Genomic DNA, 14,215 nt, shown 5'->3' with positions numbered 1-14,215 from the left:
AACAAGGTCAGCTGCAGGCAACAGGGTCAGTTCACTCAGGTCATCCAGAAGTCACCTAAAGTCATCGGCCTATGTGAGGGCAACCACAAAATGGCTGCCATGCACAAAATGGAACCCAAGGGTTCAGAATTCACGGAACCTCAGGGGGTCCCCCTCAGCTTGCTTGTCTGGGGTGTGTGTCTCCTGTAAAGAATATGCAGTTTGCAGCCCGATTTGAGCAGCTCTAAGGGGACACAGCTGACTCAGATGTGAAGAGAGACAAAATAACAACTTTTTCACTTACAAGAGCAGATACCCCCTTCCCACTCCTCCTCACAGAACGCGTCTTCCTTAGAGCACTGCTTGTCTGAGAGGGGAAGGGGCTGCACAGAACTTATTGGGGAAGAGATAAGGTTGCTACCTTTAATTGCATCAGACAAATGTAGTCATCTGTTCACAATTTAACATTCTGCAAAAAGGCCCCAACATGGTTCTGAAATAGAACTTTATAAGAAATCATTGTTATTCACTTGAATATGGCTTTTCTGTCTTTGTCAGTCAGGGGTCACCAGGGCAGCTGTAGAGCACACTTAAAGTGTTTACTTCTTACATTGCCTGTTTAAACTATTTACTAATAAGGAGCAAACATACCAATCTGAATTTTCTAATTGTTGTACTGGCCGGGACATTAAAATACAGCTCATGCCCATATAAAACCAGTTAGGTGGCAACCATAGGAAAAGGATGTGTGCAACTCCAGAAACATAACCAGAATTTTTCTTATGGGCAATGGAGGGACAAAATAAGCTAGAATGTTGAATGAGTGGTGAAGGATGTGCAGGGGTGATTGTCAATGACAAGCACAGTTGTGCCTTGCACAGGGATCTTGTTTTGTTAATGGTCTGCTGTAAGGGGACAAGGATAGCATTTTTTTTAAATAGTTAAATGCAGGCATGGTGTCCTCTGCACCCAAGGGGAGTTGTTGTGTGCAGTGCTTAATTTGTAAAATATTAAGTGCCAGGGCCCTGACCAGGAGGCCACTGCAGCTTGCACAAACTATCGCTCCTGTCATCGCTGCCAAAACAACTAATAGCCATCTCTCTCGCCAACAAGTGCAACAGTTCAGATTATTCGAGGTCCCCAAAGCTAAAGGAATGACTTTGGCGGCAGATATTAGTCATTTTTAACGTAAATTGTATTTATAAACAACCGTTGTTCTGCTCATCTCTAAATTAGATGAGCAGCGTCACCATGTGGCAGACTGTCCTAAGTGTGGTGTTAACAATTAAGTGCCAGTGTGGAGTACCAGAAACAAATTAAGATTCAGGGGCATATTATCTAGGAAGTGGCGATGAGAGGCGTTAGAAGCGCCATTCTGCACCATATTACCAAGGATATGGTGCAGCCTGGCGTTTCCCCCTGCGATGGCGCTAAGTCTCACGACTTAATGCCAACGCAGGCACCCTTGCACCAGAGTGCAAGGGTCCCTGTGAGCAGGGAGGTTTGTTTATGTACAGGAAGGTGTCCCTTCCTGTACATAAACAAACCTAAAATGCCATTTTGTAACTTACATGTGTAAGTTACAAAATTCCATTTAAAACAAGCATTTACAATGCAATGGTTTTGCCTTTGTTAAAGTTAGAGCTATTGGCATTGCTCTTGACATTATTTTTATTTACGTTTTTTTTAACATAAATAAATGGCATTGTCATTTACAATGCCACTAGCTTTCTCTCGCAAATGACACAGACAAACACACACAGAGCCCCCCCCCACACACACCCACACAGAGCCCCCCACACATACAGCCACACAGAGCCCCCCACACACACAGCCACACAAAGCCCCCCACACACACAGCCACACAAAGCTTCCCACACACACAGCCACACAGAGCCCTCCACACACACCCACACAGCACAAGCAGGCAACAGGGGCACACGGAGGCACAAGCAGTCAACAGGGGCACACGGAGGCACAAGCAGGCAACAGGGGCACACAGAGGCACAAGCAGGCAACAGGGGCAGGCAACAGGGGCACACGGTGGCACAAGCAGGCAACAGGGGCACACGGAGGCACAAGCAGGCAACGGGGGCACACGGAGGCACAAGCAGGCAACGGGGGCACACGGAGGCACAAGCAGGCAACGGGGGCACACGGAGGCACAAGCAGGCAACAGGGGCACATGGAGGCACAAGCAGGCAACAGGGGCACACAGAGGCACAAGCAGGCAACAGGGGCACACGGAGGCACAAGCAGGCAACAGGGGCACACGGAGGCACAAGCAGGCAACAGGGGCACGAAAACAGAGGCACAAGCAGGCAACAGGGGCACGAAAACGGAGGCACAAGTAGGCAACAGGGGCACACGGAGGCACCAGCAGGCAACAGGGGCACACAGAGGCACAAGCAGGCAACAGGGGCACACGGAGGCACAAGCAGGCAACAGGGGCACACGGAGGCACCGTAAGTGCAACAAGGCAGCACCCTTCAAGCATAGACATAGAGGGGATCCCGGGAGTCATGTTCCCTCTGCACCAAGAATGACCAAAGAGCTGGGAAGCAGAAATCCAGAGAGCCCATTGACTCCACCCCCGGGAGGACGATAGGCACCTGAGAATCCACTATCTCACTCTGCCTGGGATAGGAGAGGTGGATGGAAGGATCATTCCCTGGAAGGTCACTACGGCATCTGTCGGGGATAGGAGAGGTGAAACACAGATGCCGTAGTGACCTTCCAGGGAATGATCCTGCCTTCCACCTCTCCTATCCCAAACAGATGCCGTAGTGACCTTCCAGGAATGATCCTGCCTTCCACCCCTCCTATCCCTGACAGATACCGTAGTGACCTTCCAGGGAATGATCCTGTCAGGGATAGGAGGGGTGGAAGGCAGAATCATTCCTGGAAGGTCACTACGGCATCCGTCGGGGATAGGAAAGGTGGATGGCAGGATCATTCCTGGAAGGTCACTACGGCATCTGTCGGGGATAGGAATGGTGGAAGGTAGGATCATTCCTTGTAAGGTCACTACAGCATCTGTCGGGGATAGGAGACGTGGAAGGCGGGATCATTCCCTGGAAGGTCACTACAGCATCTGTCGGGGATAGGAGGCGTGGAAGGCAGGATCATTCCCTGGAAGGTCACTACAGCATCTGTCGGAGATAGGAAAGGTGGAAGGCAGGATCATTCCCTGGAAGGTCACTACAGCATCTGTCGGGGATAGGAAAGGTGGAAGGCAGGATCATTCCCTGGAAGGTCACTACGGCATCTGTCTGGGATAGGAAAGGTGGAAGGCAGGATCATTCCCTGGAAGGTCACTACGGCATCTGTCGGGATAGGAGGGGTGGAAGGCAGGATCATTCCCTGGAAGGTCACTACGGCATCTATCGGGATAGGAGGGGTGGAAGGCAGGAGCCCCCTGTTTTAAACTGCAGGTGGGACAGAGGGCAGGGTCAAACCTCAAGGAGCCCAGGCAGAAACACAATGCGCTGTGTAATCCTTGGCTTCTTTGCCTGTGCCTATTCCTTGCTGTCCTCAAAGCTTCACAACTAAATTAACTGAAATGTGGGGAATGGCGGGTGGGTTAGAGGCTGGGTGAGGAAAAAGGAGACAGCAGAGAAATTATTTTTTTCAGGCGCTAGCGAGGCAGTTTGTCTTGAACAGAAATCCCCAAAATCCCAGGACGCCTCCTTCATTCCGATTTCCAAGCATAACTAAAACCACCTGCAGAGGCTGAGGCCTTTAGCACGTGGAGGTGGAGCGATGGGAGGGGTACATTACCAAGAAACAAGAAAAGTCAAAGCACAGAGAAGCCACAAAACAATAGGTTTGTCTGTAACAAGGTGTACAAAAGTAAGGAATGTGCACGATTACATACAGTAAGGGACTGAGGGATGTTCGGTCTCATTTTAGTTTCTTTCGTAAGCATAGTGCTGGTCAAAAGGGTCAGTGTCTGGGCATTCCCCACCACAAGAACCCAACTCCAAGAACAGGCAGCAGCAGTGCAAGCATCAACCGCCAACAAAAGATGGACCACACCGGCTGCAAGCTTCCTCATACAACGGACAGACAGCACGAGCTGCATGTAGCCTTGTGTTACTTCATACATAACCTACATCACGGGCTGCCACAGCACATATCTCTCACACAGCACCTGGCACAGGATGTCCTGGCATAAACTACATTCAACTGCAGGGCGGGTAAAGCACAGACTGCTGCACTACAAGCTCTCCTTACACACATCCGAGATGCATCATGTATCGGTGCAGTTCAAGCTTCCCTCGCGCGATAGGTACGTCAGGGGCTGTTGTGGTGTAATTGCCCTTCGTATAGGGCATTTAGTAATCAGGCTGCCAGAGTGCATCTTTCCTCACACTCAGGGCAGGTAGTGCGTGGGCCGTTGGAACGCACTGATCCGCAGAACATGTACACAGCGCACAGCTGCAGAGTACGCCTCCCTCAGGCACATCATGGATTGCAAACCCACCGAAAGTTTTTCCCAAGATGCTGCAGTGCAGCCACCCCTCACACACAGCACTCATTTCTTTCACGGTTGGAATGCAACAAATCTGATTCTCCCAAATACTAGGCAGGCGCATCACACACTGCAACGAGAGTGCAGCTCCATCCCAAATAGAGCATGTCCACCGCGAAACGGTGCTGTGCAAGATTCACTCACACACAGGACAGAGGATAGAATAGATAGTAAAATACCGCAGTTCAAGCTCTTTCACGACTGTCACACGCCCCCTCCCCTTCCGGTGTGCCTTACTCACCCATCACGGTTGATGGCGGCCACGGGGTAGCCAAAATAAGAGGCCATCTGGGGAGAGAGGAAACAAGATACGGGGGTGAGCTCGCTGCAGGGTTTCTATCAGCCATTGTCGACGCCGAGCGCTGGAGAAGAGGGTACTGCTAAAGTTCCAGCAGTTTTCGAGCGGACAGTATTTCATCCATCCAGGGTTATTAGCAGGGCACAAGTCCTATTAAACAGCGGGAGGGGGGGCGGGAACGGGTACACACTTACCTGCTCGGCAACACCGAAGGCGAGTGGCGGCTCAATGCCGGACCAGATTCGGGGGCGTTCCCGAGAAGAGGCTTTCGGCTGACGTACCCAAAAGCCAAAAATTCTCGGGAACGCCTCCGAATCTGGTCCGAGATTGACGGACGCCCCCTCCCGCCAATGGCTAGCCTCCATTTATGGAGCTAGCCAATGAGAGGAGAGGGCGTATTCCCGACCCCACACACACACACATCAAAAGGTTTTTTGGCGCATGCGTACTGAAGTACGCATCGCCAGTCAAAACCTAAAAAAGGTTTGACACCTTCCTGGATTTTCCTGGTCTTAAGTTTGGCACTGCACAAAAAGTGACGTTGTGGTGGCGATAGGGGCTTGATAATATGCCCCTCAGTGTTGAGCACCGGAAACCACAGGCTCAAATTAAGCACTGGTTATGTGGGGACGTAATATATTTCAATCCAAGCAGGTAAATTGAAAGGGTAATTCAATTACAAGTATTGTAAATGTATTACCCAAATCAGCAATTACCCATGCCTGCGTGGACTATCACAGACATCTGCGCTATTTTCTCTACGCGTTTTTTATTGTATGTATTGTCTAGAATATCACTGGTGGGACTATCTGAAGTGTCCTTAGAAGCAAATTGTAAGGGGGCATACATTAGGCCATAGTTAAACTGGGGGCTGTACTTTATGATACAAAGTAGCCCCTGCCATACATTATAAGGATATTGCAACTCACTGAGAAGTTCCATGACCATATAGCAGAACGAGACCGAAGGTGACTTACAATATCATCATCATCTTCGGCAGCAGGTACTTTATTCCATGTAATACATGGTCACAACACCCCCTTTTCCACAAGCCACTCAAATCCTTGGTGTGTAGCGTGTTGCCACCGAGCTCAAGGGTGCCCATGCCCAGGGTCGGATTGGGATCACAATTCGGCCCGGGCACTGACGAAAAAAGTGGCCCACATTCAAGAGGCGTGGCCCACATTTAAGGGGCGTGCCCTTTCATGAAACACCATTTGCACAGACAAGGAATGAAAGTGGGAGGATACTGTTCTTGCACACGACACAGGGCCAAGGTGACAATGGCCTACATGCTGAGCAACTAAAAAAACAGCAAGGCCCCTTTTTGTCACAAAATTATTCCAGCCCTCCAGCACAGGAGCACCTGAAAAGCAGCAAAGCCCCTGCTATTACTAACCTACTCAGCCCTCCCCAGACCTTCAGCACAGGAGCACCTGAAAAGCAGCAAAGCCCCTGCTATTACTAACCTACTCAGCCCTCCCCAGACCTTCAGCTCAGGAGCACATGAACAGAGGTAAGGCCCCTGCAATTAGTAAATTAATCAACCCTCCAGGCCTTGGGAAAATGTCCTGGCAGGGGTGCACAAAACACAGCTTTCTGGGTCATCCAAGGTAGCCAGGTAGCCAGGGGAGAGGCTGAGGTGAAGCTGGTGCATGGGAAGTGCCTTCCCAGTATGTTCTGGCAGTTTGAGTATTTACCATTTACTGTAGTATTACCCTTGTACCTGTGTATGGTACACTTTTGTAACTTGCACAAGTCACTTTTCTCTTGTAACACACTGTTTGCTACCTCTCACTTTTTGTTTGCTTTAGATGCTTGCACAAGTGCCACCATTGCCTACGTAACGTTTGTTCTTTTGCTGGAGTGTCTGCCATTAATTGCAGTATTATACCTCTACTTGTATTTTGAACGCTTTTGTAACCTGCACACATATCTCTTTTTCCTCCTGTAATGTATTGTTTGCTCCTCTTGTATTTTGGTTGCTCACTATTGTCACTTTTGATTCATGTAACTTAACGTTTTCTTTTGTAATTTGTCCACTTGTAATTTTTCTCCTCATGTATTATTGCTGTTCCTAGTGTGAAGCGCTCTGACACCTTCGGGTAAAGTCCGCGCTATATAAAATCGCATAAATAAATAAATAAAACAAAAAAAATCCAAACATCACCAGGCCCCCACAGCAAGACCCATTGTTCCTCGCCCACTATGCCCTGAATGTGAAGGGCTGTGGGCGAGGTCTTAAGACTAACACCGTTTCTGGGCTGCATGGGCGCCAGGGGGCCGAGGTGCAAATGGCTCAAAGGCCTGAGAAACACCTGGCCCCCAGGGAGGCCGATTCTTGCAAACAATCACCCCTCCCCAGCCCAGCCTCCGCTTGATTGCTTGGCAGGGCAGGGGTGAAGGAGAGCCCACAGCTGACAATTGCTGTCTGGCCGCTCAGCGAGGCTGCTTTCATTTTCTCTGTCTCTGTGCACTCTGTGGGCCGTTTTTTTTTCTCCCCTTTCCTAGTCCACTCTCTGTGGACTGGGACAGGGGAGAAAAAAACGGCCCACAGAGGGCACTGAGGCACCGGCCCTTCGGCCCATTCCCGAATGCCCGCATTGCCAATCCGCCCCTGCCCATGCCCCCTACTGCACTGTGCACGGGCGGCGAGGTCCGTGTCCCTAAAGCTCCTGACCGGGTCCAGGGAGTGTGCGGGGGCCTCTGTGAAATTTGCAGGGGGGGGGGGGGGGGGGCTTAGGTTTCGTTATGCCTCTGACATTGGGGTATCGGTATTTATTGGGTAGAGTATTACTGCGGCGCAATAACGTTCAGGGTGTAATGCTGGCTTTACTGACGTCCCTCATTTCAATGGTAGGCACCTAATAGCAGGGGCAGTGCGACCAATAGTGCAGCAGGTGCAGTTGCGCCTGGGCCCAGAGCGGCCGCTAAACTCTGATTATTGCTGTATATTTCTACCCAGACAGCAGTCAGTGGGCCCAATGCCCCTGCTCGCGCCGGGGACCGTGGCACCTTTGCTATGTTACTGGCGCCTCTCCCTGAAACTGATAAACGGGCAGCTTTAGGCCCAGGGTATTCAGATACTGAGCAGAATGTGAATCCGGCCGATATACAGTACAAGCCTGCCACCTTCCGGTAGTAAGCAGTAAGGAACTGGTGAGCAGAAACATTCAAAGACGCTGTATTATGTTATTTAATTATGCTGTCACCAGAGCAGACGTTAGTACGTAGCCTTTTGGTACTATAGCAAGTAAGGTCAATGCAAGTACCGCGTATCCCAGAGGGGGGATTAGATATTGAGCTATCTAAGTGAAGGAGACAACGTTTGACGGAAAATGTGGTCCTTTCGGAGCATAGTAAATGCCTCTTCCTTTTCTTATTCTTTATCAGCCGACTTTGTCCTGGAAGTCATGTGAACGTCTTTGTCGGCGACATAAAGACTGCAATACAGATCTTTTCCTGGAAGGAGTGGAACCAACAGGAGAGATTTGACCTAACTTAGAGTTGTCAGGAATGTATGACTTAACAACTACTGCCTAAACCACGACTTCTTGAACAACGAAGGCTAAACCACGACCATTACTTAACCACTACATTTTAAACCACTACTCCCTAACCCACGAAAAAATTAGATTTATTGCCTTTTTTTTCTAAAATACTAGTTAAGATCATATTCTTTTCGTGAATCGAAAGCATTTACAATTGTTAAAATCAAACCAACACTGCCATCTCCTGACATAAACCGGTAATTTAAATGTACACTAATTTTAACAACTTTAGCTGTATTTGAATTTTAACTATTACGATTTTAATCTTCATGTATATTTCTAACTATATATATATATTTGTAATCGTATTTGTGGGGGGAGTTCCCCCACACCTCCCATCTACCCCTTTAAACGTTTTCCTAGCATGCGCCGGTGTTCTAAAAGTCCTGGTTCCATTCTTCGTTGTTCCGTCCTTCGTGGATGTTACCTTCGTGGTTCATCCCTCTTCGTTGTTCACTCTTCGTTGTTCCGGTAAGTCATTGCTTATACATCGTGGTTAAGGATGTTTCCCATTGCTAATATTTACTGGGTCAAGAAGTCTTGTGGGAAGAGCTTAGTAGGATTTAGTTTTGAAGGCTAATTGTAGGACATTAGACATGAAATGACGGATTGAGTTTGTAATCAGCCCAGGATAGCCCCGTGGGTGTTATGTCCCTTAAAAATACTCATAACATCACTGCTTAGTTTGTAAAAAAAAATATGTGTCAGGGCTCTCGTCAGGAGACCACTGCAGCTTGCACCACACATCGCCCCTTGCCATACTGCCAATGATAGTAACAGAATAAATACTAACCATCACACTCCTACAAGTGTGACAATTTCTATTATTTCAGGCCCTCAAAGCTATCGGAAAGGCTTGGGCGGCAGGTAATAGTAATTTGTAATGTAACTTAAATTAATATTAACTGTTGTTGTGGTCATCTCTAAATTAACCTGACAGGGCGACCTCGTGACAGATTGTCACAAGCGCCAGTTTTGCCAATTAAATGCCTGTGCTGAGCACCAGAAACCACCCGCTCAAGTTAAGCACTGAATAACATAACATAACATACCATAACATAACAGGGAACCAAATAATCCTGTCGAGCAAGTCGAGGGCGTAAACTTCCACTGTAACACTGCTACAGTGGAGAGAATTCAGCTGCTGAATTGTCCTCTGTATTTACGTCCTCATTACAAGTTGAAAGCTAAATTCCGATTCCTTCGCAGACTAGAGTTTGCATAGGGATCGGACTGTATCATAACTATCACTCAATTGGAGTTTTCCCTTTATACATTCCTGTTCTGTGGCTTGCATTCAGAGTCCATTTTAGTTTCTGATTTTAACTTTGCATCATTTTTAGGGCTCGCCTGCTGTGCACATGTGCACAGCTGGAAGCTCTATGGGGGCTTATCCAGTCTTTATCCACCACTGGCGATTCCACTGGCGATTTCTTTGAGTGCATGTGCTTTTTAGGTCATTGCGCAAGCGCAAGCCCTAAAAAGCGCGTGCACAATGCCACCAGCCGCCTGCCTGCCTGCCTCGCATTACCACATCAAAGGCAGCCCTCCCAGCGCATTTCTCACCCACTAATTATTCACGGCCGGCCGGCCGTACTTTCAGTTTCACGGCCGGAGGCCGTGTCTCCTTTTAAAACGTGTTTAACTTTTTATAGCTCTTGCTATGTTAGCCCCGTCTGTTTCTAAGCACTCCTAATGTGTCCAGTACAAGATTACAGGTTTATGGAGATTGGGAGGCCAAACATTCTATTTCATTGCAGTTCAACAATCAAGTTGCTTAATTTGTGCATTTGATTTGCCAGAAGTAGAAATAGCAAGCAGAGAAGGGTTTCCCAGGGGTGCGTGCGGTAGAGGTATGCTAATCTGACACAACATAACACAGTATTGTCAAAGCACTCTTATAGAAACTAGGGGCTTCATTTAGAGGGCAGAATTGAATGACAACCTCAGAATAACTCGTAGATGCTCGGCTCGCCCTACGAGAAGCTTACATCTTCTCACACCTGACTCGACACTGCTGACACTAATACAGTCGTCTGACACGCCATGATGGAACATGCTTTCTGGCTACATGCTTCAGTTCAGATCATGGCAAGTGTGCGTCGAATGCGCACACTTTTCCTTTTCTATACTTTCTCATGTGCATCAAAATACATTACGTATTTCGGCACAGGGCATTCACTCGGTAGTGCAACATTTCACCTGCACTCAAAGTATTTTTTTACCCCTTCTCTCTAACTGATATTGCAGGCACAGAAACATATATATTCATTGCCTCGAGGTCACTGCTGAGACATTTTTACACATACGTGAATCAAATAATTAAAAACGTGCACCACTGTGACCCTGCCACGTCATTCCCACCATTTCACGCAAAAGTTTGAACACTGGCAACAGTTACAGCTAAACGTCATCAACAAACCTGCTATTATGAATTTTGCACCAGCCCTGAAAGGCAGCAATTAAAAGGGAACCACTGGTGTACTCACAATCACAACGATGGAGATCCCCTCGTTCACAATCCAGTTGCTCATGTCTGCTGTCACCGTCTGTCTGGTCTGCCCGCACTGCCCGGCTCCTCTCTGCAGCTGCAGTTCTTAAGACTCACGAGGAAGTGAAAATGGGTCCCCCGCTGTTGCAGATTTCCCCTTTTCCTCAACACGAAACGATCAGTGCAGTTGGCTAAAGAAATGTTGCAATGCTATGAGGAAATCTTTGCGTTGCTTTTAATCCTTTTCTGAAACCAGGGTGTCGTGCTTGATTGCCCCAAAGTACCACGCGCGCCTCATTGCTGTATGTCTGTAGGTAATATTGCACCCCCCCCCAATCTGTGTGGGATTCCTCATGTGTGTAATGTGGTGCTTCTGTGTGTGTGGTGTGTTTGTGAAGTCTGTTAGGGGTTTGTGCGGTGAAAGAAATACACGTAAGGAAGGAGGCAGCTTCCCACACCTGATGACTGGCACATTAAAGAAGAAGGCAACTCCTCGCAGTGATCATGGAGAGGCACACTAAAGTAGGCCGCTTATCACAGTGATCACTGACAGACACATTAAGGATGGAGGCACAAAAGCAGCGCACTCAATGAAGGGCATTAAGACATTCAATCTTGAATGGAGGCTTTACAGTCAAAACCCTAATGTAGAATAAGGTAACGCAATATGTCATTACCAAAGTAATCAAAAATACATTCATTACAGGTACTAATTTAACAGACAAATAAGGACTAGCAGCATTTCTACATTCGACCCTCCAAATACATGCCAAGTCCACACTGTGGATCGGTAATATTTTCTAAATATAATAAAACACCGTTAACTACACAGCACATGGAGTTCATTTAGTAACTGTAAAACGGACCGTATGTATGTAGCAAGATGACAAATTCTATATAACTCCTCTGGAACCACTTAATTTACAGGCTAAAAGGGAGCAAACCATGCAGTAGGTGAAACGAAACTCTATCCAGTGATGGTGCAGAAAACGCAAGGCACTCAGGACCCAAACATGCCCAGGGAGGTGACCATTTACTACAGCCCTTTAAAAATCCCTCCAACCGATATGGCTTCATTGACAGAAGCTGGAAGGCCAGTAAGTGGTCAAGTTTAGCAATAAAAGCAACTCATGGGAACACAATTAAATCAAAATACGTTTGGGGGAAGCTCAAAATGGAGATCTGAAACTACATGCAGGGGGGTGGTGCTTGAGGAAACCAGGACTGGTTGAGTTAGCAGTAAACAATATATTAGAAATATCACTGTGGCAGCTACCAGGAATCCTGACATTTATTTAGCTTTGTGCAAGCCATCTGTTACCAGAGAGGCCCAAAAGACTCTGTGCGGACCATAGAGGTGTGCGCTTTGCTTAATAGTTATATCTTAAGTTACACAGCTACAGAGAGGGGTACAGAAAACCAGTGTCTAAGATTAAGGAATGCATGCAGGCTCCCTATGAGGACAGACTGCTACAACCAGCACATGTGGTAGTTTCATAATTATCTCCAATGTTACACAGACTGCAGCACCGATGCACCCAACACACAGCTCCACTGATGCACCCACCATCCAGCTCCACCGATGCACCCACCACATAGCTCCACCAACACAGCTCCACCGATGCACCCACCACACAGCTCCACTGATGCAACCACCACACAGCTCCATCGACACAGCTCCACCGATGCACCACCACACAGCTCCACTGATGCAACCACCACAAAGCTCTACCAACACAGCTCCACTGATGCACCCACCACAGAGCTCCACAGATGACCCCACCACAAAGCTCCACTGATGCACCCACCACACAGCTCCACCGAGGCACCCACCACACAGCTCCACCGAGGCACTTACCACACAGCTCCACCGAGGCACTTACCACACAGCTCCACCGAGGCACTTACCACACAGCTCCACCGAGGCACCCACCACACAGCTCAACAGATGCACCCACCACACAGCTCAACAGATGCACCCACCACACAGCTCCACAGAGGCACCCACCACACAGCAAGTGGTCAAGTTTAGCAATAAAAGCAACTCATGGAAACACAACTAAATCAAAATACGTTTGGCGGAAGCTCAAAATAGAGATCTGAAACCACATGCAGGGGGGTGGTGCTTGAGGAAACCAGGACTGGTTGAGTTAGCAGTAAACAATATATTAGAAATATCACTGTGGCAGCTACCAAGAATCCTGACATTTATTTAGCTTTGTGCAAGCCATCTGTTACCAGAGAGGCCCAAAAGACTCTGTGCGGACCATAAGGGCGTGTGCTTTGCTTAGTAGTTATATCTTAAGTTACACAGCTACAGAGAGGGGTACAGAAAACCAGTGTCTAAGATTAAGGAATGCATGCAGGCTCCCTATGAGGACAGACTGCTACAACCAGCACATGTGGTAGTTTCATAATTATCTCCAATGTTACACAGACTGCAGCACCGATGCACCCAACACACAGCTCCACTGATGCACCCACCATCCAGCTCCACCGATGCACCCACCACACAGCTCCACCAACACAGCTCCACCGATGCACCCACCACACAGCTCCACTGATGCAACCACCGCACAGCTCCATCGACACAGCTCCACCGATGCACCCACCATACAGCTCCACTGATGCAACCACCACACAGCTCTACCAACACAGCTCCACCAATGCACCCACCACAGAGCTCCACAGATGACCCCACCACAAAGCTCCACTGATGCACCCACCACACAGCTCCACCGAGGCACCCACCACACAGCTCCACCGAGGCACTTACCACACAGCTCCACCGAGGCACTTACCACACAGCTCCACCGATGCACCCACCACACAGCTCCACCGAGGCACCCACCACACAGCTCCACCGAGGCACCCACCACACAGCTCAACAGATGCACCCACCACACAGCTCAACAGATGCACCCACCACACAGCTCCACAGAGGCACCCACCACACAGCTCCACAGATGCACCCACCACACATCTCCTCCGATGCACCCACCACACAGCTCCACCGAGGCACCCACCACACAGCTCCACCGAGGCACCCACCACACAGCTCCACCGAGGCACCCACCACACAGCTCCACTGAGGCACCCACCACACAGCTCCACCGATGCACCCACCACACAGCTCCTCCGATGCACCCACCACACATCTCCTCCGATGCACCCACCACACAGCTCCACCGAGGCACCCACCACACAGCTCCACCGAGGCACCCACCACACAGCTCAACAGATGCACCCACCACACAGCTCAACAGAGGCACCCACCACACAGCTCCACAGAGGCACCCACCACACAGCTCCACAGATGCACCCACCACACAGCTCCACCGATGCACCCACCACACATCTCC

Source organism: Lissotriton vulgaris, chromosome 9 (assembly GCF_964263255.1).
Source record: "Lissotriton vulgaris chromosome 9, aLisVul1.2, whole genome shotgun sequence".
Taxonomy (NCBI): Eukaryota; Metazoa; Chordata; class Amphibia; order Caudata; family Salamandridae; genus Lissotriton; species Lissotriton vulgaris.
Note: the sequence above shows the minus strand (reverse complement) of the source record.